At 42.9% G+C, this 27,065-nt stretch overlaps 1 long non-coding RNA gene across 5 annotated transcripts in view; it reads left to right on the top strand.

Moving 5' to 3' along the window:
• Positions 1 to 27,065, top strand: part of LOC120095105 (uncharacterized) — a 100,200-nt gene that overhangs the window by 2,137 nt on the left and 70,998 nt on the right. The window contains exons 3-5 of one of the 5 annotated variants that reach the window (XR_010055344.1): positions 5,701 to 5,822; positions 9,775 to 9,896; positions 10,902 to 11,123. The exons of 1 other annotated variant lie outside the window; for it this stretch is intronic. This is a non-coding gene — a long non-coding RNA (uncharacterized LOC120095105). Of the gene's footprint in view, positions 1 to 852; positions 3,202 to 5,700; positions 5,823 to 9,774; positions 11,124 to 27,065 lie in introns of those variants that run through there. 3 more of the 5 variants (XR_010055345.1, XR_010055346.1, XR_005490221.2) reach the window with 3 other exon arrangements.

Here is a 27,065-nt window from a genome sequence, read left to right as displayed (position 1 = left end):
AATATCAGGAATGCTTTTACTCTCATGGAGGGATGGGGAGTAATAGCAGCAGAATGGCATGAAGCTCATGGGTCAAATGAAAGTCCATCATAGAGAAGCAGCAGGTGTGGAGAAAGACTCTGGGCCTAGCTTGGGCCCTTGAAACCTCAACGCCCACCCTCAGAGACACACTCCCTTCAATAAGGGCACACCTAGTCCAATAAGGACACACCTCCTAATCCTTTCACTTAGTGTCTCTCACTGAAACAGGGAAGCTCCTCAGGATATTAACTTTGTCATGGCTCTAGGCTGTGTCCCCTACCTTTCTGGGAAGGTCCTGAGGATGCAAAGCCTTTCATGGCACAGCTTCTATGAAGAATGAACTCCGGCAGGCTGTCAGGACTAAGGTCACTAGAGTGTGTAAACTATGCTTAGCATAGCATGGAAAAATGACCACTGAGAGACACACCATGATCAGAGAAATCATTTCACCAGAACTGGTTTACAGTTTCAGATGTCTTGTCCATAGTCATCCTGGCAGGAGGCAAGGCTGGGCATACAGACATAGTGCTGAGAAGTAGGTAAGAGTTCTACAACTGGATTCATAGGCCACCGGAAGAGAAAAACTCTGGACCCAGTTTGGGTCCTCAACACATCAAAACCCACCCTCAATAATGCATTTCTTTCAGCAAGGATATATCTATTCCAACAAGCCCATAATTCCTAGTCCTTTCAAATACTGCTGCTCCCTAGCAACTTGGTTGTATTCAAATCTTCAAGCCTTTGGAGGCCATTCTTATTCAATCCACTGCAGATTTCTAAAGAACAAGGCCTTGTTAGAATTGACTTTGTTATGTCTGCATTCCATTCTAGGTTCCTTTTTTCTATTGGCTGCCCTAGTAACACATGCCTTGTAACATGGTTAGAGAATGCTCCATGTTAGGTCGGTATTGCCTACTTTCAAAGATGGCGTCTCTCCTGTCAATAAGAATACGAATAAGGTAATGGGAGTGAAGATGAGTAAAAATGCATTCTGTACATGTATGGAACTGTGAAAGGGAAAAAATATAATCTGAGTAAATGTCACATATAGCATGACTGATCTGTGTACTGAGCCAAAGATACCTCGTACGTGACCTCTATTAAGTCTCACACACCCCTGCTATCATCCTATACTACGCATGATACTTCAAGGAATTATGGGCCTTGGTCATAACCACACACGAGATTGAAGATATGCACTGTAGTCTGTGACATCTATTTTAAGCTTAACTTTTATTACCTTTAAAACTGTTTAGGATTTTCTAGTTTGCATGGCTGAGGTAGCAGGAAATGTTATTGGGCATTTCAATTTTTTAAAAAAAATTGTATTTGTTTTTAATTTTTAATTGTGTGTGTGTGTGGCAGGAGGTATGTGTTTGTGAGCACAGTGCCTGTGGAATACAGAAGGGGGAGTCAGGTCTCCCTGGAGCTCACAGTTCAGGCAGTTGTGAGCTGCCTGATAATAGAACTGAGATATGGGATCGCTCTTAACCTCTATCTGTCCAGCTATTGTGTGTCTGTGGTCCTGATGGAGATACCCAGGAAATGCTTGTACAGGTTTCTATGGAAACTTTGCTCCTAAATCAGTGTTACAGAAGAGTTAATACCACAGGACAGAAACTTATCTCATTCCATTGTGTATTCCCCAAGCCCAGAAAATCACTGGCACGTACTAAGTTCATGTAGTGACTAAAGAAGTCAACTAAAAGAGAGAAGTTAGTGAAGTCTGGCTCCTTAGCTGTGTCTAACCCGTAGCCTGCTTGGTAAAATAAACATTGATTGGGGGCTTAGGAGATGGCTCTGTCTATAATGAATGTACCATGCTATCATGAGGATCAGAGGTGACATTTCTCACTGTACCTGGCCATCACTTATTGCCTTGACTGGCATCCTCCTGTCTCCACCCCTCCAAGGCTGTGTTTTCAGGTGTGTGTTGCTATGCGCAACTGACTATAAAATCCAGGTCCTTGCACTTGAGTGGCAGGAACCGCACTCGCAGGTCCTCTTCCCCAGCCCTGAAACTGACCACTCATAGGAAAGGCTTGCTCTGGGATGTCTAAGATTCAAAGCAGGGGCAAAAAAAAAAAATCACATGGAGAGAAGGGTTCTGAAGCTGGCCCCTCCCCACTCCCCCTTCTCTCTAATGAAGATAAAATACAGTTCTCACAATGTCATTAGATGTATAAAAATGGAACAGAGTTAAGTGCTCAGCAATCGAGAGGTGATTAACCGCATTGTGGAAGGCTGTGCCAACACTAAAAATGTCTGCCGCAGAAATAAAATGTACAAACAATAGAGAAAGAGTTCAGATTACCAAATTTAGCCTAACTCTGCTTTTGTGCCAATCATATATATGTATATATATGCATGTATAATATAATATTTACATTTATAAAATCATGAGGTGGAGATGGAAACCTCAGGATGTGCCAGTACCAAGGCTGGTTTTGACCCTCTACTTTGCATTTATGTGGGCTTTCTACTTTTCTGTGATGTGTAGAACTTTTTTGTATAATAGAAAGTTTGATTTGGAAAGCATTTTGAAAATGCAAAGGTTTTTGCGACCTGAGAGAACACAATGTAGAAAGCTGTCACACAGAGAGCAGTGGCCACTTAAAGGGGAGGGGTTCTTTCTTCCAGATGTCTCCTCTCCCTCAGGCTCTGTTGGCTCCCACTGCTTAGGAACCTTTAAAGCCAACACACTTACCTCCTTGTGAAATCTTCAATGCATGAATAGAAACAAGTTCTCTTGTTTTTCTCTGTTCAGCTGAGACAGGCTGACATTTTCAAAACAACCTTAATACTCAGAGAGCAAAAAGGTAATAATTACAGAAAATACAGATGGCATGATGGTTGTCATGTTTAAAACACAAGCTCATGCTTCTCAAATGGGCTGACTACCTGCTTGTAGCATCCAGAGTACATGCCCTCCCTGCTCCAAGCCTGCTGGCTTCCACTCCAGAGGAAAACACGTCACTTCTGTGATCAGAATCTGTCTTAGGCCAATTATTCATCTAATAAGTCAAGGTTGAAAGACCCCGATGAAGCTCTGTCAATCTGAAGCTGCCCACTTGGCTTTCTTCCAAGTGTAGTTCAGACAGGAGACAAACAAGATGACAGTAGTTGTTGTTTGTTAATGAGCATTGCCCCATATACCACTGTGTGTGTGTATGTGAGAGAGAGAGGGGGGGGGAGGGAGAGGGAGAGGGAGAGGGAGGTGGAAGAGGAAGAGAGGGAGGGAGGGAGGAAGGGAGAGGGAGGGGGAGAGGGAGAGGGGAAGGAGAAGGACCTCACAATTTCACCTATAGAGAAAAAAATAATCCTTTTCACTGACTATCTCTTGTCTATAGACAGGAGAGTGACCACATTTCAAAGTTCAGCCATGAGCAGATCATTATATTAAAATCCCCAAGATGGTCACTGTCAAAACTGTAAGCCGGCCGTGACAGAATACCTTCAGAGATTTCTGTGTTCCTTCAGAAGCTGGAAGTTCGTGAGGCAGCAGAGCCTATAGCTTCTCCCTCCTGTAGGTGTGGAATTTCCCAGAATCAGCACTTCCCATCCCATCGCCTGAAGTAATCTTGCCTACAGCCAGGAAAGCAGCAACACCTCTCTCCACAGAGACAACGGAATCTTGCTTACATTCTCCTTGCAGTGTACACTTTAACACGGACCCACGTGGGAGCTAACTACAGCCTTCACCTTAGGCCTTTGGCTCAGTAAAAAGCTTCAACAGAGACTTGTTTGATTTTCATGGCAATGTCCCCTATGTCGTTTCTTGGCTTGTTTGTGTCTGCAGCCCTTGTGAATGCTAGGCAGGTACTCCTGCAAAGAGCTACAGACCCAGGACTTCATTGCCTTTTATTTTGAGACAGGATCTCAGAAAGTTGCCCAGGCTGTCTTCAACTATTGCAGACCTCCATTCTCTGGTGCTGGGTAGCTGGGGGTACAGGGCCCTAAACTCAGCTCCCTGAATGGGTTTCAGAAGACTGTCTAGTGCTGTAAGAGAAGTTAAATAAATAGTTCTTAAGTAATTGAATTTTAGTAATCACAGAAAAGACCCCTAAAAGGGATCAGGTGAGGATCAAATGGTAGAGTTATCAAGAGATTAACTTACGCTCTATCTAAATGTGAATGGTCTAAGCTAGAAATGGTGGCTCATGCATGTGATCCAGTACTCAGGAAGTTGGACTAGGAGGACTACCATGAGTTTGAGGCTATTCTGGGTTACACTGTGAGACTCAGTCTTCAAAAGCCCAAATGAAGAGGCTGGAGAGAGATGGCCCGAATGAAAAACAGCTACTGCTCTTGCAGAGAACCTCAGTTTGGTTTCCAGTACCCACACAAAGCAGCTTACACTTGAGTGTAACTCGTGATCCAGGGAATCTGATGCCGTCTTCTGAACTGCACATAGTACTCTCAGTCAGTCTCTGTCTCTCTGTCTCTGCCTGTCTGTCTGTCTCTGTCTGTCTCTCTGTCTGGCTCTGTCTGTGTCTCTCTCTCTCTCACACACACGCACCACATTATATTTATTAATATAAGAAAAGTAATACTTTGAAAGTACAAATAAATAGCAATTAATAAACATCATCCGTGCACACTGTATAATGTTGCAATAGGGTTGTCAATGAAACACTGTTCAGTATATTCTAATCAAGATGAAAAGCTGCCTTGGGGAAAATGTAATAGTAATGAGGGATCAGATGAGGGATGCTGGACTGAATTTGCTATCTTCTAAAAGTCCTTCCTCCTTAATTTTTCTGACTCTTCCAAGTTCAAATGGATACAAACAACAAACAATCCTAGTGAGATAAGGTTTCTCTTTTTCTTTTTCATTCACTCAGTCTGCCTTAACACTAGGCTTTCTCTGTGTGGTCCACGCCCACCATCAGCTCTTTCCTTCTCTTGCCTTTCCCCCTTTTCTCTACTCTCACTGTTCAACTACATTAAGTATCACTTAGAGAGCTAAGGAGAATCAACAGCCACCCAAATAGCCAAGGCTTCCTGGAAATCTCTGAAACATGCATGTTTTATCGAAGGATAATTTGGCTGTGGGCTAGTTAATGCTTCTGCTAAGTTTCTCACTCAGTATCTCCCTTAAAAGGCTGGTTTTCTCAGCAGGAGCTTTGATCTGAGTCTCCTTCTTCCACTGGGTTTCCCACCTGTGTCACTTAAATCCCATTTGCAGACTCCAAGATACTTCTTCTGAAAACCAATTTACACAGGCAGCGACAGACGGAGGCTCCAAAGGGATGTATCCATCCACATCTGGCAAGCCATATTTATGGGAAGAAAAATCTGACAGAAAATCAGTGACATCCACAGAAATCCAACTTCTGTGACACTCATCTTCTGTTTCTAATGATCTCTCTCAGCTCCTTCAACTCAACCACTAATGAATGATGCATTTACCTTACTAAGCAGCCTACAATTCATGTGCCTTTTCCTCCCCGTCTGTGTCCCAAGCACTAACTTAACAAGGACATAAATCATTTCGAGAGGTAGCTTCATAGTTTCACTTTTATTTTCTTGTCTTTTTTTTAAGCCATCAACTATTTAGGAATTTTAGTTTGATCGGTTCATTTCTAGCTTGACTTTCTTGTTTGCTAACATATTGCATGTCATTTTTCTTCTTGTTATTCTGAGACTTGGAATGACGTTTTGTCTTCCTTCTAACAGGAGCATGGCAGAGAAACAATGTCTGAACCTTCACCGGGTCTATCATCTCATCCCAGGATTTATAGGGTCTTCACTTCTGTGAGCGTAGCACACTTGGAGAGGAGGGGAAACTCAGTCCCAGGGTGCGTGAATGATTTCCACAAAATCACAAATGTGATTGGGATTCTCCGCAGACTGTTCTGTGTTCCATTCACTAGTTTTAAATCAGTTGACTATTTCATGAGCATCTGCTGTTACTAAGAACTACTTTGTACGGGGTTATAGACTAGCATGACATGGGGGCCAAACTTTAAACTGAGTCACACGGCTCCCAAATCTTGCTTTTACACATTTGCACATTATGTCACCTTTTGTCAGAAATACTTTATTTATGTATTTATATTTAGTCTAAAATTGCATATACTCAAGAGGATATGTGCAAGTACATGCATACACATACATGTTTTGCATGCACACACAAAGATACTCTGCACGCATACATACATGTCCTACACACATATTCTGCACATACATACATACATAACATGCCATGAACACACATATACACAGACACACATATGAACACACACACACTCACACATGTTTGGAATATACACAATTTCTTTCATTTCCAAAGCTCCGCCTTTCCTCTAAACAAGGAAAGGATGACTAACAGTCCCTTCTGCTTGGTTTATTAGCATAATACACGTTCCCACAAATGGAAACCCATTGCCCTCGCTAATCTTAACAGCCCCACATCAGTAGCTATTTCAAGAAGAAGCAATTCCCATCTGTTAGAGAGACACCCTCAGTGACAGCTCACATCTCCGAATCGTCATACCATCCTGTTGTCGTGCAATGAAGAAACAGCACGATTTTCTTTTGTAATTCTGGAACGCATTCTCTAAGCCATAGCATGCAAGGGACTTGATGCCTTCTTGGAGTGAGCTGGACCAAGATGACTGTCACCTTGGTTCTCCTGACCCCAGCTGACCCTTTGGCTAAATACAGCAGTTGACCTGTTTGCTCTTTTTGTTTCTCTCTGAGGTTCAGAGCCTGCCCAAGGCTTTTCTGTGTTTCCTCTATTTTTCCTTTAGGGAAGGACTCTCTTCTCACCTCTAGAGCAAGACAAGCATCTTGTCTTGACTCTGACAGGCATAGATCACAACCTGAGATGGTCCATTATTGTGTCCCAGCTGTGTGGCTGTCAGATATGGATGAATGACCAGGTAGTTTCCTCATGAACACTTACACAAGTCATTGAGGAAGACAACTTTTCCATTTAAACATATGAAGACAGAGATGTGCTGCTGTCATAGGACTGCTGAGATGGTGTGAGCCTTTGCCTGAATGGGACTTACATCTGCCTCACAACTTAATGGAAGGAGGGGGGAAGGAAGAGGAGGTGAAGAAGGAGGTAGCAATGACTTCAAGAGAGAGAGAGAAGAGTTCTCAGTTCCTGAATTGGACCACAAGCTCTTGGAGCTAGGATTTAAATCTGGGCTTTCCCTGTTGTATAAACATTTGCAAAACAAAATTTTTGTTGCTTGCAAGCCACACCTATAATGGATTAGTTCCTTGACCTAAGAATTAAAAGGGTTCTTAAGGATGTATCCTTTAACCTGACATGCAATGTCAGGCTAAGCTTCTTGAACACTTGTGCATACATGTAGGGATTGCTTATGACTGGTTTCCATGCACTTCCTCTTGTTGTGAACTTTCTCAAGTGACCAGGGCTTTGCCATTACATTTGGCAGTCTGTCTCACCATTGGACAGGCAGACTTCCAGATAGTCTCTTTTCCTAATCTCAAATTGTCTGCTTAGACTTTCCCTCTAGTAATCCTACTGATGGTCTCTGGAGCTTCAGAAAAAGTCAGCTTACTTCTCTGAAATAATGGATGACAGTTATCTTATCTCATTTCTTTTAAATATTTCTTTAACTTTATTCAAATGTTAATAGATGGCTCTACTCTCCAGCCTGCCCACACAGCATCTCACAGATGTCCTCATTCTGGGAGCCCCAGAGATATCCCCCTAGCTCTTGGGAGCTACTTTGGAAAGAAGTCCAAGGTCCTATGCTGGGTTCTGTGTCTTGTTTCTGCATCCACTTTCATTTTTAGATGGGGATGTACCAGTTGGTTATTCAACTGTTTTTATTCACTTTTCTAATTTATAACTGGAAGATATTTTACCTCAGAGTTGTAACATTTTTCTTCGGATTTGTGACAATTTCATGCGTGTATGGAATGCATTGTGGTCACCCTCCCCCTCCATTACCCTTTCTTATCTCACTCCCAGTGTCGTTGACTTCCTTTTCTGACTTCTTACAGTGTTCTCTCACAGCAGACTCATCATTTCTGGATGGGGTGTGGTATAACCCACACTCAGTTGTATCATCCGTAGTCACGACCTGTAGGCTATGCTTACATCCAGAAGATCTGGGCAGTTTCCGGGTTTGGCAAGCTCGGAACCCATGGAAATTTTTAAATTATTTTTTTCTGGTATAAATAGCTTCCATCCCCTGAGTATTTATGTGTTTCCCATTAAAATGCTGACAGTAATGATAAAAAGGAGAAATAAATTAATCTCTGGCCCTGAGCATTTTAAGTACATTTTCTTGTTAACATTAATAATAAATATAAAATTGAGTTATAATGTTTTTCCAAAAAGTCATAAATGTAAGTCAGAGAATCAGAATCTAATAAATCTGGAAACACTTAAAGAAATCCAAATAGCTGACTCAGGGCCTCAGGTTCTGCTTCCTTGGAGCAACCCATCAGGACTGTCTGACTATCCCCTGAGTAGTCCCCTATCCATGTCTACAAACACACACACACACACACACACACACACACACACACACACACACCACACACACACACCACACATACCACACACACACCACACAAACATACATACCACACACACCACACACACACATACATACCACACACACACCACATACACACACACACACACACACTCCACACACACACACACACCACAGTACACCACACACCACACACACATGCACACCACACACACACACACACACATACCACACACACCACACATACACACATACAACCACACCACAGACACATACAGACACATACACACACACCACACACACACACACATACCACAAGCACACACACACCACATACACATGCCACATACACACACATGCCACATACACACACACACATGCCACATACACACACACACACCACAAGCACACACACAACACACACACCTTGATTGAATGCATCGCACACACCACACAGAATTATTATTTGTGGACTTGACAAGTAACTGTACAGTGTCTGCCATGAGTCAGGCACCCATTATTGTGTTGAAAATGTGGCTGGAACAATCAAACAAGAGAATTAAATGTGATTATTTAATTGTCAACTGAGACAATCTCAAATGTCCTGGGAAGAGAGTCTCAGTGAGGGGTTATTTAGATCAGGAGTATGTGTCTATAAGAGATCGTCTTGGCTGCCTTAATTGATGTGGGAATAGCCAGACTGAAATGTGTGGTCCTTTTCCTGGCTTGGGGTCCTGACTGTGTAAGAGGAGGTGAATCTAGCTGAGCACTAAGTGTCACGTGTTCATTTCTCTTTGCTTTTGACTGTGGATGTGATGTGACCGGCTACTTCATGCTTCTGCTGCTGTGACTTTCTACAATAATGAGCTATAATTTGGACTCATGAACTAAAATTGATCCTTTCTCCCCTAAATTGCCAGAATATTTTACTTAACAAATATAAATGACATAGATCAAGCTAGATAGGGCATTGGCCTTCTGAGGGTTTGTGTTGGAGTGGTGGGACAGAGGCTGGAAGGGTGGTTTATTTCCCCTCAACCTTGTTAAGAATCATGGCAGATACTCCTGTAACTGAAGAGAGCATTTGGGAATTGCTTTGTGCCAACTCTTACACAGAAAAATGGAGAGGCTACGCATCATGGTTCCAGTGTCTCTGATCTACCTTAGGGAGGAGGAATTCTGCTTTGGAGGAGAGTGACAGGGGGAAGACTAGGGTTGGGGCAGGAGAATTTTGCAGCTTCTGAGATCTTCCCATCTCTTTAAGTTCTAAGTACTCGGCATGCCAAGGTGCCAAGCTTCCCAGCCCTGTTTTATGAGCCATCTGGAAGAGAGAAAACAGACAACAGGATTGGCAAAGAATAGAAGATGTTGGTGAGAAGCAGAAAGGTAAGAAAGGGAAAGGGGCCCTCTAAGTATGAGCAGGCTGTGTGTTAGTTCCACCAGTGAAGGTGTATAGAATTAAATACATTTGGAGACAGGAAGAGTTGATGCTACAGCCATGAACCTGGAGTGGCTTCATGAGGTCAAAAAAAGAATATGTCATTTAGTGATGCTGACACACTAAGCAGCCGAGGGTGAGAATCAAATGGGGGAGGTGGGACGAGCAGCAAGAGAGATCTTTGAAGGACTTGGATTTTCATTTAAAGAGACTAAATTTTAAAAGTAGTGTGTGTGTGCGTGCGTGCGTGCCACGCACGCGCACATGTATAGGTAACCACCAAGGCTAAAGGAAGCGTTGGATTCCCCTGGTACTAGGGTTGCAGATGTTTATGAGTTGTTTGATGTGAGTGCTGTGATATATATTCCAATCCTCTGATAGGGGAGTAACTATTGAATCATCTCTCTAGTGCAAGTGGAGCTCTTTCTTGGCCCATCTTATCCTAACACAATTACATCGTCTTACCTACATAGTGTTTATCTCATCTGATATTCTTCTCTCTCAATTTTCTGTCCATCTTCCTCCGTTAGGAGGTTCATGCCATGAGCACAAGGTCTCAGTGGGCCTCTTGGCAGCACAGACCAGGCACACAGTAAACACAGACGCTGTATGCACAGGCCTTTATGCATGCTGCTTTTGTTTTGAACAGAAATAGATTACTCCAAAGTGTCGTTGTTATCATAAACTGTATTTTAATTGCACTAATATTACTAGATTAATTTTTTAAAAGATTAAAGCAATGCGCACTCCCGCCTTGACTTTTAGAAAGCAGTCATTCCCTGTATCAGCCAAAACATTCGGTGATCTCAGCCTTTGATGTTTTTACTTCAAAACTCCTAGAAAAAATTCAATCTCTCTGCTTCTAACAGCTACTAATAGCGGAAGTAACTCACATACTGTTAAAAAATGAACTCATACATCAGGTAATAAACAGTTTGTTGGGTCTCTTTCAGGTTGTCTTACAGATGGAGTTCATTTTCGGCTGCAAGGGCTGTCTGATGTTTTGAATGTTAGTAGTTTGTCAAGAAGAGATTTAAGACCTCAGTCTATTTTCCTTTAGTGCCTGGGAACTAGGAAACACCCAGAGCTTGAGGCTTTCCGACTAAACACCTGGTGGGTCTTTGAAAAAAACCAGCGATTTATGAGAGGAAGTTCTGTAAATCTGTGTTTTAAAAATACGCGTGTGTTGGATCACTCTAGAGGAGGGATGTGAATAATGGGATAATTAGTGTGATGAATGCTGAGTTCATATTGGAGATAATTTACTTCTGAGTAAAATCTATGAGGCTGCTGCAGCCTTCCAGCAGAGATTCTGCATCGCCATTCAGAAGACGTGGGCCTCTACAGAAGATGTTGACCTTGTCTGTAGCCTCTGGAATTCCTCACCTACCACTGCTAGTTCTGTGGATACCCTTTCCTCTGCATGTCTGCTTGGAGTTTTTTCATCTGGTTGGGGTATTTTCTCCATACTGAGGAGGTGCTAAAAGGAAGACATGTGCCCAGGCTGAGCTTCTGAGTGCAGACGTCCTTGGGCCTTCTTTTCTGTGATGTCACCCAGCTCTCTAATCTTACCGTTCTGTTCTTTCCCATCACACACAGTGTGGCTTCAGGAAGGTTTGTCACTGAGATGGGGATGGGTGGTTAGGCAGTGACAAAGGGGAAAATTCTACCCTCAGAACCTCCTCTCGAACAAATCAAGCCAGCAACCCCACCCTTCATATCCCATCACCGTGAAGGGGCTCTCCCCTGTCTCTCACTCAGAATTTCAAATTTGGAAACCTTCTCAGGTAGCAAGACATCATGAACCTAATGGAATTAAACTGAAGGAGTTTATTTATTTATCCAACTTAAAATAAATCATCTCATGCATTTCTGTGAAAAGAGATCAATGCCCAAGAGTATGGGGGTCACTTAGACTTCACTGGGGGTGAGAACTAAGACAAGATTTTATAGCAAATTAACTTGACTTGGAATTCAAGAGAGTGAGAGGCAGTGAGAGTTCATGTCAGTGGATATATAGAAATAGTCATATGACAGATTGCAATATCACATGGGTATAAAATGCAGAGGCAGGATGTCCTGGTCTGGCAAGATAGTTCCTAGAAGGCAAACCTGTGTCCACAGGTCAGATTTCACAGCCCAAATCATGCCTCAGCTCATGCAGCCCTCTCTGGGACCAAGAGTTAATCTGTGCTATGACTTGATAGTACCTGGCTCCTTCGTGCTCCACTTCACACACGCTGTGCTGAACGAAATCACGTGATGTAAAACTTCCTGCCAACTCAGAAAGGTTAGACAAAGTCTGATCTCTCCTTTGTTCTGAGACTCCTCTCTTTCTCTATAACATCTCACCATTCTGAGTTCTCCTCCATGTCTAATGTTCTCCTTCCTATTTGAGGTCTGGGCATGGCCTCAAGGCTCTTCCATTATAACAAGCCTTATTCCTGAAGGGACTTTACGTGTAGCTGCCCTCTGCAGTCAGATGACTTCTGTTTTATTTCTTTCTAGTGGCTCAGCTGTTTAGAGCATTGCCACTAAAGCCTAAAGACCCGGTTTAATCTCTGAGACTCACACGGTGGAAGAAGATAGCAAATTCTGAATGTTTTCCTCTGACCTACACACAAAACACACACACACACACACACACACACACACACACGCACAAATGTAGAAAATAGAAAATAAGTCTGAGGCAGAATATCCTGTAACAGTAGTAACAGTGCCATTGGTGAAAGAGATCGTATCAGTTGCTTCTCCTTTGCTGTGACAAAGCACCATGATTAAAGTATCTTATAGAAGAAACAGGTAATTTGGACTTAAGTTCCAGGGGGTTAGAGTTCCTGATGGCTGAGTAAAGGTTCAGTGGTGGGAGACACATCTGAGGGCTCACATCTCAAACTGCTGGCAGGAAGCAGCAGTGAGAGCAAACTGGAAATGGTGTGGGGCTCTAAACTCTCAAGCTCACTGTCAGTGACCTAATTTTTGTCATCAAGGCCATACCTCCTAAGCCCATATAAGCAATACCACCACCTGGGAACTGAGTATTCAAATGCCTGGACCAAGGAGGACATTTCTCATTCAGACTATTGCAGAGATGAATAGAGTTAAAGTAAGCTAAAGTAATTTCATTAACTAGAAGATGAAAACCAAGGCGAATCTCCAAGAGAAGAACAAATCAAACCAGAAAACAGGGATATGATCAATGCTGAGGCAGGAGAATCATGAATTGAGGTTAGCTTAGAGACTCTACCTTAAAAAGAAAGAAATAAAGAGCTTACACTTCAAACTTATAGCAGAAAAACAAATATAAAAATATTCCTAATGCATCCAAGCAAAAATAAATGAATAAAAGAAAGTGAAGTACACACTGAATAAGAAATAAAAATGTAGCCCAGTCTGCTGAGGCGCAGAAAACTTGCACTGGGAAGACCAAAGGTTCTGCGGCCGGAGATCGTCGGGAGCTGCCGGGGCTGTTCAGACTGTACTGAAGTTAAGGAAGAGGGCCAGAGTCAGAGAACAAGGATGGAGGTTAAACTTTGCATGTGCAAGAGAAAAACCCCATGCTCAGGAAAAGAAAGCCACTGCATGAGCTAAGCAGTGTGCGTCAAATTTACACAGGCTGAGACACCACCGGAACCTGAAAGAAAAAGACCGGATAAACAGTTCTCTGCACCTAAATCCCGTGGAAGGGAGAGCTAAACCTTCAGAGAGGCAGACAAGCCTGGGAAACCAGAAGAGACTGCTCCCTGCACACACATCTCGGACGCCAGAGGAAAAAGCCAAAGACCATCTGGAACCCTGGTGCACTGAAGCTCCCGGAAGGGGCGGCACAGGTCTTCCTGGTTGCTGCCGCTGCAGAGAGCCCCTGGGCAGCACCCCACGAGCGAACCTGAGCCTCGGGACCACAGGTAAGACCAAATTTTCTGCTGCAAGAAAGCTGCCTGGTGAGCTTGGGACACACGGAAGCAGAATTTCTCTAGGACCGGGCACGTTCTGTGTTTACCGGAAGTCCCACACCCGCGGATCCCGGCCCGCAGCAGCTCTCTGCTCCCAGACCCTGTGAGAGAGAGACCCAACCGCCTGGTCAGGTGGGCACTCCTGAGGCTGCAGAGCGGAAGAGACCACCAACACTGCTCACCCCTGCCCACATCCCTGGCCCAAGAGGAAACTGTATAAGGCCTCTGGGCTCCCGTGGGGGAGGGCCCAGGAGCGGCAGGACCCCTGCCTGAGACACCGCCGGAACCTGAAAGAAACAGACCGGATAAACAGTTCTCTGCACCCAAATCCCGTGGGAGGGAGAGCTAAACCTTCAGAGAGGCAGACAAGCCTGGGAAACCAGAAGAGACTGCTCCCTGCACACACATCTCGGACGCCAGAGGAAAAAGCCAAAGACCATCTGGAACCCTGGTGCACTGAAGCTCCCGGAAGGGGCAGCACAGGTCTTCCTGGTTGCTGCCGCTGCAGAGAGCCCCTGGGCAGCACCCCACGAGCGAACTTGAGCCTCGGGACCACAGGTAAGACCAAATTTTCTGCTGCAAGAAAGCTGCCTGGTGAACTCAAGACACAGGCCCACAGGAACAGCTGAAGACCTGTAGAGAGGAAAAACTACACGCCCGAAAGCAGAACACTCTGTCCCCATAACTGACTGAAAGAGAGGAAAACAGGTCTACAGCACTCCTGACACACAGGCTTATAGGACAGTCTAGCCACTGTCAGAAATAGCAGAACAAAGTAACACTAGAGATAATCTGATGGCGAGAGGCAAGCGCAGGAACCCAAGCAACAGAAACCAAGACTACATGGCATCATCGGAGCCCAATTCTCCCACCAAAACAAACATGGAATATCCAAACACACCAGAAAAGCAAGATCTAGTTTCAAAATCATATTTGATCATGATGCTGGAGGACTTCAAGAAAGACATGAACACACTTAGGGAAACACAGGAAAACATTAATAAACAAGTAGAAGCCTACAGAGAGGAATCGCAAAAATCCCTGAAAGAATTCCAGGAAAACAAAATCAAACAGTTGAAGGAATTAAAAATGGAAATAGAAGCAATCAAGAAAGAACACATGGAAACAACCCTGGATATAGAAAACCAAAAGAAGAGACAAGGAGCTGTAGATACAAGCTTCACCAACAGAATACAAGAGATGGAAGAGAGAATCTCAGGAGCAGAAGATTCCATAGAAATCATTGACTAAACTGTCAAAGATAATGTAAAGCGGAAAAAGCTACTGGTCCAAAACATACAGGAAATCCAGCACTCAATGAGAAGATCAAACCTAAGGATAATAGGTATAGAAGAGAGTGAAGACTCCCAGCTCAAAGGACCAGTAAATATCCTCAACAAAATCATAGAAGAAAACTTCCCTAACCTAAAAAAGAGATACCCATAGACATACAAGAAGCCTACAGAACTCCAAATAGATTGGACCAGAAAAGAAACACCTCCCGTCACATAATTGTCAAAACACCAAACGCACAAAATAAAGAAAGAATATTAAAAGCAGTAAGGGAAAAAGGTCAAGTAACATATAAAGGGAGACCTATCAGAATCACACCAGACTTCTCGCCAGAAACTATGAAGGCCAGAAGATCCTGGACTGATGTCATACAGACCCTAAGAGAACACAAATGCCAGCCCAGGTTACTGTATCCAGCAAAACTCTCAATTAACATTGATGGAGAAACCAAGATATTCCATGACAAAACCAAATTTACACAATATCTTTCTACAAATCCAGCACTACAAAGGATAATAAATGGTAAAGCCCAACATAAGGAGGCAAGCTATACCCTAGAAGAAGCAAGAAACTATTCGTCTTGGCAACAAAACAAAGAGAATGAAAGCACACAAACATAACCTCACATCCAAATATGAATATAAAGGGAAACAATAGTCACTATTCCTTAATATCTCTCAATATCAATGGCCTCAACTCCCCAATAAAAAGACATAGATTAACAAACTGGATACGCAACGAGGACCCTGCATTCTGCTGCCTACAGGAAACACACCTCAGAGACAAAGACAGACACTACCTCAGAGTGAAAGGCTGGAAAACAACTTTCCAAGCAAATGGTCAGAAGAAGCAAGCTGGAGTAGCCATTCTAATATCAAATAAAATCAATTTCCAACTAAAAGTCATCAAAAAAGATAAGGAAGGACACTTCATATTCATCAAAGGAAAAATCCACCAAGATGAACTCTCAATCCTAAATATCTATGCCCCAAATACAAGGGCACCTACATACGTAAAAGAAACCTTACTAAAGCTCAAAACACACATTGCACCTCACACAATAATAGTGGGAGATTTCAACACCCCACTCTCATCAATGGACACATCATGGAAACAGAAATTAAACAGTGATGTCGACAGACTAAGAGAAGTCATGAGCCAAATGGACTTAACGGATATTTATAGAACATTCTATCCTACAGCAAAAGGATATACCTTCTTCTCAGCTCCTCATGGTACTTTCTCCAAAATTGACCATATAATTGGTTAAAAAACGGGCCTCAACAGGTACAGAAAGATAGAAATAATCCCATGCGTGCTATCGGACCACCACGGCCTAAAACTGGTCTTCAATAACAATAAGGGAAGAATGCCCACATACACGTGGAAATTGAACAATGCTCTACTCAATGATAACCTGGTCAAGGAAGAAATAAAGAAAGAAATTAAAAACTTTTTAGAATTTAATGAAAATGAAGATACAACATACTCAAACTTATGGGACACAATGAAAGCTGTGCTAAGAGGAAAACTCATAGCGCTGAGTGCCTGCAGAAAGAAACAGGAAAGAGCATATGTCAGCAGCTTGACAGCACACCTAAAAGCTCTAGAACAAAAAGAAGCAAATACACCCAGGAGGAGTAGAAGGCAGGAAATAATCAAACTCAGAGCGGAAATCAACCAAGTAGAAACAAAAAGGACCATAGAAAGAATCAACAGAACCAAAAGTTGGTTCTTTGAGAAAATCAACAAGATAGATAAACCCTTAGCCAGACTAACGAGAGGACACAGAGAGTGCGTCCAAATTAACAAAATCAGAAATGAAAAGGGAGACATAACTACAGATTCGGAGGAAATTCAAAAAATCATCAGATCTTACTATAAAAACCTATATTCAACAAAATTTGAAAATCTTCAGGAAATGGACAATTTCCTAGACAGATACCAGGTATCGAAGTTAAATCAGGAACAGATAAACCAGTTAAACAACCCCATAACTCCTAAGGAAATAGAAGCAGTCATTAAAGGTCTCCCAACCAAAAAGAGCCCAGGTCCAGACGGGTTTAGTGCAGAATTCTATCAAACCTTCATAGAAGACCTCATACCAATATTATCCAAACTATTCCACAAAATTGAAACAGATGGAGCCCTACCGAATTCCTTCTACGAAGCCACAATTACTCTTATACCTAAACCACACAAAGACACAACAAAGAAAGAGAACTTCAGACCAATTTCCCTTATGAATATCGACGCAAAAATACTCAATAAAATTCTGGCAAACCGAATTCAAGAGCACATCAAACCGCCGGACCCTGAAGGAAACAGACCGGATAAACAGTTCTCTGCACCCAAATCCCGTGGGAGGGAGAGCTAAACCTTCAGAGAGGCAGACAGGCCTGGGAAACCAGAAGAGACTGCTCCCTGCACACACATCTCGGACGCCAGAGGAAAAAGCCAAAGACCATCTGGAACCCTGGTGCACTGAAGCTCCCGGAAGGGGCGGCACAGGTCTTCCTGGTTGCTGCCGCTGCAGAGAGCCCCTGGGCAGCACCCCACGAGCGAACTTGAGCCTCGGGACCACAGGTAAGACCAAATTTTCTGCTGCAAGAAAGCTGCCTGGTGAGCTTGGGACACACAGAAGCAGAATTTCTCTAGAACCGGGCACGTTCTGTGTTTACCGGAAGTCCCACACCCGCGGATCCCGGCCCGCAGCAGCTCTCTGCTCCCAGACCCGGTGAGAGAGAGACCCAACCGCCTGGTCAGGTGGGCACTCCTGAGGCTGCAGAGCGGAAGAGACCACCAACACTGCTCACCCCTGCCCACAACCCTGGCCCAAGAGGAAACTGTATAAGGCCTCTGGGCTCCCGTGGGGGAGGGCCCAGGAGCGGCAGGACCCCTGCCACAGACACCGCCGGACCCTGAAGGAAACAGACCGGATAAACAGTTCTCTGCACCCAAATCCCGTGGGAGGGAGAGCTAAACCTTCAGAGAGGCAGACAGGCCTGGGAAACCAGAAGAGACTGCTCCCTGCACACACATCTCGGACGCCAGAGGAAAAAGCCAAAGACCATCTGGAACCCTGGTGCACTGAAGCTCCCGGAAGGGGCGGCACAGGTCTTCCTGGTTGCTGCCGCTGCAGAGAGCCCCTGGGCAGCACCCCACGAGCGAACCTGAGCCTCGGGACCACAGGTAAGACCAAATTTTCTGCTGCAAGAAAGCTGCCTGGTGAGCTTGGGACACACGGAAGCAGAATTTCTCTAGAACCGGGCACGTTCTGTGTTTACCGGAAGTCCCACACCCGCGGATCCCGGCCCGCAGCAGCTCTCTGCTCCCAGACCCGGTGAGAGAGAGACCCAACCGCCTGGTCAGGTGGGCACTCCTGAGGCTGCAGAGCGGAAGAGACCACCAACACTGCTCACCCCTGCCCACATCCCTGGCCCAAGAGGAAACTGTATAAGGCCTCTGGGCTCCCGTGGGGGAGGGCCCAGGAGCGGCAGGACCCCTGCCTGAGACACCGCCGGAACCTGAAAGAAACAGACCGGATAAACAGTTCTCTGCACCCAAATCCCGTGGGAGGGAGAGCTAAACCTTCAGAGAGGCAGACAGGCCTGGGAAACCAGAAGAGACTGCTCCCTGCACACACATCTCGGACGCCAGAGGGAAAAGCCAAAGACCATCTGGAACCCTGGTGCACTGAAGCTCCCGGAAGGGGCGGCACAGGTCTTCCTGGTTGCTGCCGCTGCAGAGAGCCCCTGGACAGCACCCCACGAGCGAACCTGAGCCTCGGGACCACAGGTAAGACCAAATTTTCTGCTGCAAGAAAGCTGCCTGGTGAACTCAAGACACAGGCCCACAGGAACAGCTGAAGACCTGTAGAGAGGAAAAACTACACGCCCGAAAGCAGAACACTCTGTCCCCATAACTGACTGAAAGAGAGGAAAACAGGTCTACAGCACTCCTGACACACAGGCTTATAGGACAGTCTAGCCACTGTCAAAAATAGCAGAACAAAGTAACACTAGAGATAATCTGATGGCGAGAGGCAAGCGCAGGAACCCGAGCAACAGAAACCAAGACTACATGCCATCATCGGAGCCCAATTCTCCCACCAAAACAAACATGGAATATCCAAACACACCAGAAAAGCAAGATCTAGTTTCAAAATCATATTTGATCATGATGCTGGAGGACTTCAGGAAAGACCTGAACACACTTAGGGAAGCACAGGAAAACATTAATAAACAAGTAAAAGCCTACAGAGAGGAATCGTAAAAATCCCTGAAAGAATTCCAGGAAAACACAATCAAACAGTTGAAGGAATTAAAAATGGAAATAGAAGCAATCAAGAAAGAACACATGGAAACAACCCTGGATATAGAAAACCAAAAGAAGAGACAAGGAGCTGTAGATACAAGCTTCACCAACAGAATACAAGAGATGGAAGAGAGAATCTCAGGAGCAGAAGATTCCATAGAAATCATTGACTCAACTGTCAAAGATAATGTAAAGCGGAAAAAGCTACTGGTCCAAAACATACAGGAAATCCAGGACTCAATGAGAAGATCAAACCTAAGGATAATAGGTATAGAAGAGAGTGAAGACTCCCAGCTCAAAGGACCAGTAAATATCTTCAACAAAATCATAGAAGAAAACTTCCCTAACCTAAAAAAAGAGATACCCATAGACATACAGGAAGCCTACAGAACTCCAAATAGATTGGACCAGAAAAGAAACACCTCCCGTCACATAATTGTCAAAACACCAAACGCACAAAATAAAGAAAGAATATTAAAAGCAGTAAGGGAAAAAGGTCAAGTAACATATAAAGGGAGACCTATCAGAATCACACCAGACTTCTCGCCAGAAACTATGAAGGCTAGAAGATCCTGGACTGATGTTATACAGACCCTAAGAGAACACAAATGCCAGCCCAGATTACTGTATCCAGCAAAACTCTCAATTAACATTGATGGAGAAACCAAGATATTCCATGACAAAACCAAATTTACACAATATCTTTCTACAAATCCAGCACTACAAAGGATAATAAATGGTAAAGCCCAACATAAGGAGGCAAGCTATACCCTAGAAGAAGCAAGAAACTAATCGTCTTGGCAACAAAACAAAGAGAATGAAAGCACACAAACATAACCTCACATCAAATATGAATATAACGAGAAGCAATAAGCACTATTCCTTAATATCTCTCAATATCAATGGCCTCAACTCCCCAATAAAAAGACATAGATTAACAAACTGAATACGCAACGAGGACCCTGCATTCTGCTGCCTACAGGAAACACACCTCAGAGACAAAGACAGACACTACCTCAGAGTGAAAGGCTGGAAAACAACTTTCCAAGCAAATGGTCAGAAGAAGCAAGCTGGAGTAGCCATTCTAATATCAAATAAAATCAATTTCCAACTAAAAGTCATCAAAAAAGATAAGGAAGGACACTTCATATTCATCAAAGGAAAAATCAACCAAGATGAACTCTCAATCCTAAATATCTATGCCCCAAATACAAGGGCACCTACATATGTAAAAGAAACCTTACTAAAGCTCAAAACACACATTGCACCTCACACAATAATAGTGGGAGATTTCAACACCCCACTCTCATCAATGGACACATCATGGAAACAGAAATTAAACAGTGATGTAGACAGACTAAGAGAAGTCATGAGCCAAATGGACTTAACGGATATTTATAGAACATTCTATCCTACAGCAAAAGGATATACCTTCTTCTCAGCTCCTCATGGTACTTTCTCCAAAATTGACCATATAATTGGTCAAAAAACGGGCCTCAACAGGTACAGAAAGATAGAAATAATCCCATGCGTGCTATCGGACCACCACGGCCTAAAACTGGTCTTCAATAACAATAAGGGAAGAATGCCCACATATACGTGGAAATTGAACAATGCTCTACTCAATGATAACCTGGTCAAGGAAGAAATAAAGAAAGAAATTAAAAACTTTTTAGAATTTAATGAAAATGAAGATACAACATACTCAAACTTATGGGACACAATGAAAGCTGTGCTAAGAGGAAAACTCATAGCGCTGAGTGCCTGCAGAAAGAAACAGGAAAGAGCATATGTCAGCAGCTTGACAGCACACCTAAAAGCTCTAGAACAAAAAGAAGCAAATACACCCAGGAGGAGTAGAAGGCAGGAAATAATCAAACTCAGAGCGGAAATCAACCAAGTAGAAACAAAAAGGACCATAGAAAGAATCAACAGAACCAAAAGTTGGTTCTTTGAGAAAATCAACAAGATAGATAAACCCTTAGCCAGACTAACGAGAGGACACAGAGAGTGTGTCCAAATTAACAAAATCAGAAATGAAAAGGGAGACATAACTACAGATTCGGAGGAAATTCAAAAAATCATCAGATCTTACTATAAAAACCTATATTCAACAAAATTTGAAAATCTTCAGGAAATGGACAATTTCCTAGACAGATACCAGGTATCGAAGTTAAATCAGGAACAGATAAACCAGTTAAACAACCCCATAACTCCTAAGGAAATAGAAGCAGTCATTAAAGGTCTCCCAACCAAAAAGAGCCCAGGTCCAGACGGGTTTAGTGCAGAATTCTATCAAACCTTCATAGAAGACCTCATACCAATATTATCCAAACTATTCCACAAAATTGAAACAGATGGAGCCCTACCGAATTCCTTCTACGAAGCCACAATTACTCTTATACCTAAACCACACAAAGACACAACAAAGAAAGAGAACTTCAGACCAATTTCCCTTATGAATATCGACGCAAAAATACTCAATAAAATTCTGGCAAACCGAATTCAAGAGCACATCAAAACAATCATCCACCATGATCAAGTAGGCTCCATCCCAGGCATGCAGGGATGGTTTAATATACGGAAAACCATCAACGTGATCCATTATATAAACAAACTGAAAGAACAGAACCACATGATCATTTCATTAGATGCTGAGAAAGCATTTGACAAAATTCAACACCCCTTCATGATAAAAGTCCTGGAAAGAATAGGAATTCAAGGCCCATACCTAAACATAGTAAAAGCCATATACAGCAAACCAGTTGCTAACATTAAACTAAATGGAGAGAAACTTGAAGCAATCCCACTAAAATCAGGGACTAGACAAGGCTGCCCACTCTCTCCCTACTTATTCAATATAGTTCTTGAAGTTCTAGCCAGAGCAATCAGACAACAAAAGGAGATCAAAGGGATACAGATCGGAAAAGAAGAGGTCAAAATATCACTATTTGCAGATGACATGATAGTATATTTAAGTGATCCCCAAAGTTCCACCAGAGAACTACTAAAGCTGATAAACAACTTCAGCAAAGTGGCTGGGTATAAAATTAACTCAAATAAATCAGTTGCCTTCCTCTATACAAAAGAGAAACAAGCCGAGAAAGAAATTAGGGAAACGACACCCTTCATAATAGACCCAAATAATATAAAGTACCTCGGTGTGACTTTAACCAAGCAAGTAAAAGATCTGTACAATAAGAACTTCAAGACACTGAGGAAAGAAATTGAAGAAGACCTCAGAAGATGGAAAGATCTCCCATGCTCATGGATTGGCAGGATTAATATGGTAAAAATGGCCATTTTACCAAAAGCAATCTACAGATTCAATGCAATCCCCATCAAAATACCAATCCAATTCTTCAAAGAGTTAGACAGAACAATTTGCAAATTCATCTGGAATAACAAAAAACCCAGGATAGCTAAAGCTATCCTCAACAATAAAAGGACTTCAGGGGGAATCACTATCCCTGAACTCAAGCAGTATTACAGAGCAATAGTGATAAAAACTGCATGGTATTGGTACAGAGACAGACAGATAGACCAATGGAATAGAATTGAAGACCCAGAAATGAACCCACACACCTATGGTCACTTGATTTTTGACAAAGGAGCCAAAACCATCCAATGGAAAAAAGATAGTATTTTCAGCAAATGGTGCTGGTTCAACTGGAGGGCAACATGTAGAAGAATGCAGATCGATCCATCCTTATCACCCTGTACAAAGCTTAAGTCCAAGTGGATCAAGGACCTCCACATCAAACCAGACACACTCAAACTAATAGAAGAAAAACTAGGGAAGCATCTGGAACACATGGGCACTGGAAAAAATTTCCTGAACAAAACACCAATGGCTTATGCTCTAAGATCAAGAATCGACAAATGGGATCTCATAAAACTGCAAAGCTTCTGTAAGGCAAAGGACACTGTGGTTAGGACAAAACGGCAAGCAACAGATTGGGAAAAGATCTTTACCAATCCTACAACAGATAGAGGCCTTATTTCCAAAATATACAAAGAACTCAAGAAGTTAGACCGCAGGGAAACAAATAACCCTATTAAAAAATGGGGTTCAGAGCTAAACAAAGAATTCACAGCTGAGGAATGCCGAATGGCTGAGAAACACCTAAAGAAATGTTCAACATCTTTAGTCATAAGGGAAATGCAAATCAAAACAACCCTGAGATTTCACCTCACACCAGTGCGATTGGCTAAGATCAAAAACTCAGGTGACAGCAGATGCTGGCGAGGATGTGGAGAAAGAGGAACACTCCTCCATTGTTGGTGGGATTGCAGACTGGTAAAACCATTCTGGAAATCAGTCTGGAGGTTCCTCAGAAAATTGGACATTGAACTGCCTGATGATCCAGCTATACCTCTCTTGGGCATATACCCAAAAGATGCCTCAACATATAAAAGAGACACGTGCTCCACTATGTTCATCGCAGCCTTATTTATAATAGCCAGAAGCTGGAAAGAACCCAGATGCCCTTCAACAGAGGAATGGATACAGAAAATGTGGTACATCTACACAATGGAATATTACTCAGCTATCAAAAACAACGAGTTTATGAAATTCGTAGGCAAATGGTTGGAACTGGAAAATATCATCCTGAGTGAGCTAACCCAATCACAGAAAGACATACATGGTATGCACTCATTGATAAGTGGCTATTAGCCCAAATGCTTGAATTATCCTAGATCCCTAGAACAAACGAAACTCAAGACGGATGATCAAAATGTGAATGCTTCACTCCTTCTTTAAATGAGGAAAAAGAATACCCTTGGCAGGGAAGGGAGAGGCAAAGATTAAAACAGAGACTGAAGGAACACCCATTCAGAGCCTGCCCCACATGTGGCCCATACATATACAGCCACCCAATTAGACAAGATGGATGAAGCAAAGAAGTGCAGACCGACAGGAGCCGGATGTAGATCGCTCCTGAGAGACACAGCCAGAATACAGCAAATATAGAGGCGAATGCCAGCAGGAAACCACTGAACTGAGAATAGGTCCCCTATTGAAGGAATCAGAGAAAGAACTGGAAGAGCTTGAAGGGGCTCGAGACCCCAAAAGTACAACAATGCCAAGCAACCAGAGCTTCCAGGGACTAAGCCACTACCTAAAGACTATACATGGACTGACCCTGGACTCTGACCCCATAGGTAGCAATGAATATCCTAGTAAGAGCACCAGTGGAAGGGGAAGCCCTGGGTCCTGCTAAGACTGAACCCACAGTGAACTAGTCTATGGGGGGAGGGCGGCAATGGGGGGAGGGTTGGGAGGGGAACACCCATAAGGAAGGGGAGGTGGGAGGGGGATGTTTGCCCGGAAACCGGGAAAGGGAATAACACTCAAAATGTATATAAGAAATACTCAAGTTAATAAAAAAAAAAATAAAAATAAAAAAAAAAAAAAAAAAGAGCACATCAAAACAATCATCCACCATGATCAAGTAGGCTTCATCCCAGGCATGCAGGGATGGTTTAATATACGGAAAACCATCAACGTGATCCATCATATAAACAAACTGAAAGAACAGAACCACATGATCATTTCATTAGATGCTGAGAAAGCATTTGACAAAATTCAACACCCCTTCATGATAAAAGTCCTGGAAAGAATAGGAATTCAAGGCCCATACCTAAACATAGTAAAAGCCATATACAGCAAACCAGTTGCTAACATTAAACTAAATGGAGAGAAACTTGAAGCAATCCCACTAAAATCAGGGACTAGACAAGGCTGCCCACTCTCTCCCTACTTATTCAATATAGTTCTTGAAGTTCTAGCCGGAGCAATCAGACAACAAAAGGAGATCAAGGGGATACAGATCGGAAAAGAAGAGGTCAAAATATCACTATTTGCAGATGACATGATAGTATATTTAAGTGATCCCAAAAGTTCCACCAGAGAACTACTAAAGCTGATAAACAACTTCAGCAAAGTGGCTGGGTATAAAATTAACTCAAATAAATCAGTAGCCTTCCTCTATACAAAAGAGAAACAAGCCGAGAAAGAAATTAGGGAAACGACACCCTTCATAATAGACCCAAATAATATAAAGTACCTCGGTGTGACTTTAACCAAGCAAGTAAAAGATCTGTACAATAAGAACTTCAAGACACTGAGGAAAGAAATTGAAGAAGACCTCAGAAGATGGAAAGATCTCCCATGATCATGGATTGGCAGGATTAATATAGTAAAAATGGCCATTTTACCAAAAGCAATCTACAGATTCAATGCAATCCCCATCAAAATACCAATCCAATTCTTCAAAGAGTTAGACAGAACAATTTGCAAATTCATCTGGAATAACAAAAAACCCAGGATAGCTAAAGCTATCCTCAACAATAAAAGGACTTCAGGGGGAATCACTATCCCTGAACTCAAGCAGTATTACAGAGCAATAGTGATAAAAACTGCATGGTATTGGTACAGAGACAGACAGATAGACCAATGGAATAGAATTGAAGACCCAGAAATGAACCCACACACCTATGGTCACTTGATTTTTGACAAAGGAGCCAAAACCATCCAATGGAAAAAAGATAGCATTTTCAGCAAATGGTGCTGGTTCAACTGGAGAGCAACATGTAGAAGAATGCAGATCGATCCATGCTTATCACCCTGTACAAAGCTTAAGTCCAAGTGGATCAAGGACCTCCACATCAAACCAGACACACTCAAACTAATAGAAGAAAAACTAGGGAAACATCTGGAACACATGGGCACTGGAAAAAATTTCCTGAACAAAACACCAATGGCTTATGCTCTAAGATCAAGAATCGACAAATGGGATCTCATAAAACTGCAAAGCTTCTGTAAGGCAAAGGACACTGTGGTTAGGACAAAACGGCAACCAACAGATTGGGAAAAGATCTTTACCAATCCTACAACAGATAGAGGCCTTATATCCAAAATATACAAAGAACTCAAGAAGTTAGACCGCAGGGAAACAAATAACCCTATTAAAAAATGGGGTTCAGAGCTAAACAAAGAATTCACAGCTGAGGAATGCCGAATGGCTGAGAAACACCTAAAGAAATGTTCAACATCTTTAGTCATAAGGGAAATGCAAATCAAAACAACCCTGAGATTTCACCTCACACCAGTGCGATTGGCTAAGATCAAAAACTCAGGTGACAGCAGATGCTGGCGAGGATGTGGAGAAAGAGGAACACTCCTCCATTGTTGGTGGGATTGCAGACTGGTAAAACCATTCTGGAAATCAGTCTGGAGGTTCCTCAGAAAATTGGACATTGAACTGCCTGATGATCCAGCTATACCTCTCTTGGGCATATACCCAAAAGATGCCTCAACATATAAAAGAGACACGTGCTCCACTATGTTCATCGCAGCCTTATTTATAATAGCCAGAAAATGGAAAGAACCCAGATGCCCTTCAACAGAGGAATGGATACAGAAAATGTGGTACATCTACACAATGGAATATTACTCAGCTATCAAAAACAACGAGTTTATGAAATTCGTAGGCAAATGGTTGGAACTGGAAAATATCATCCTGAGTGAGCTAACCCAATCACAGA

Source organism: Rattus norvegicus, chromosome 10 (assembly GCF_036323735.1).
Source record: "Rattus norvegicus strain BN/NHsdMcwi chromosome 10, GRCr8, whole genome shotgun sequence".
In the NCBI taxonomy this organism is placed as follows: domain Eukaryota; kingdom Metazoa; phylum Chordata; class Mammalia; order Rodentia; family Muridae; genus Rattus; species Rattus norvegicus.
This window is presented reverse-complemented; position numbering and strand designations above follow the sequence as displayed.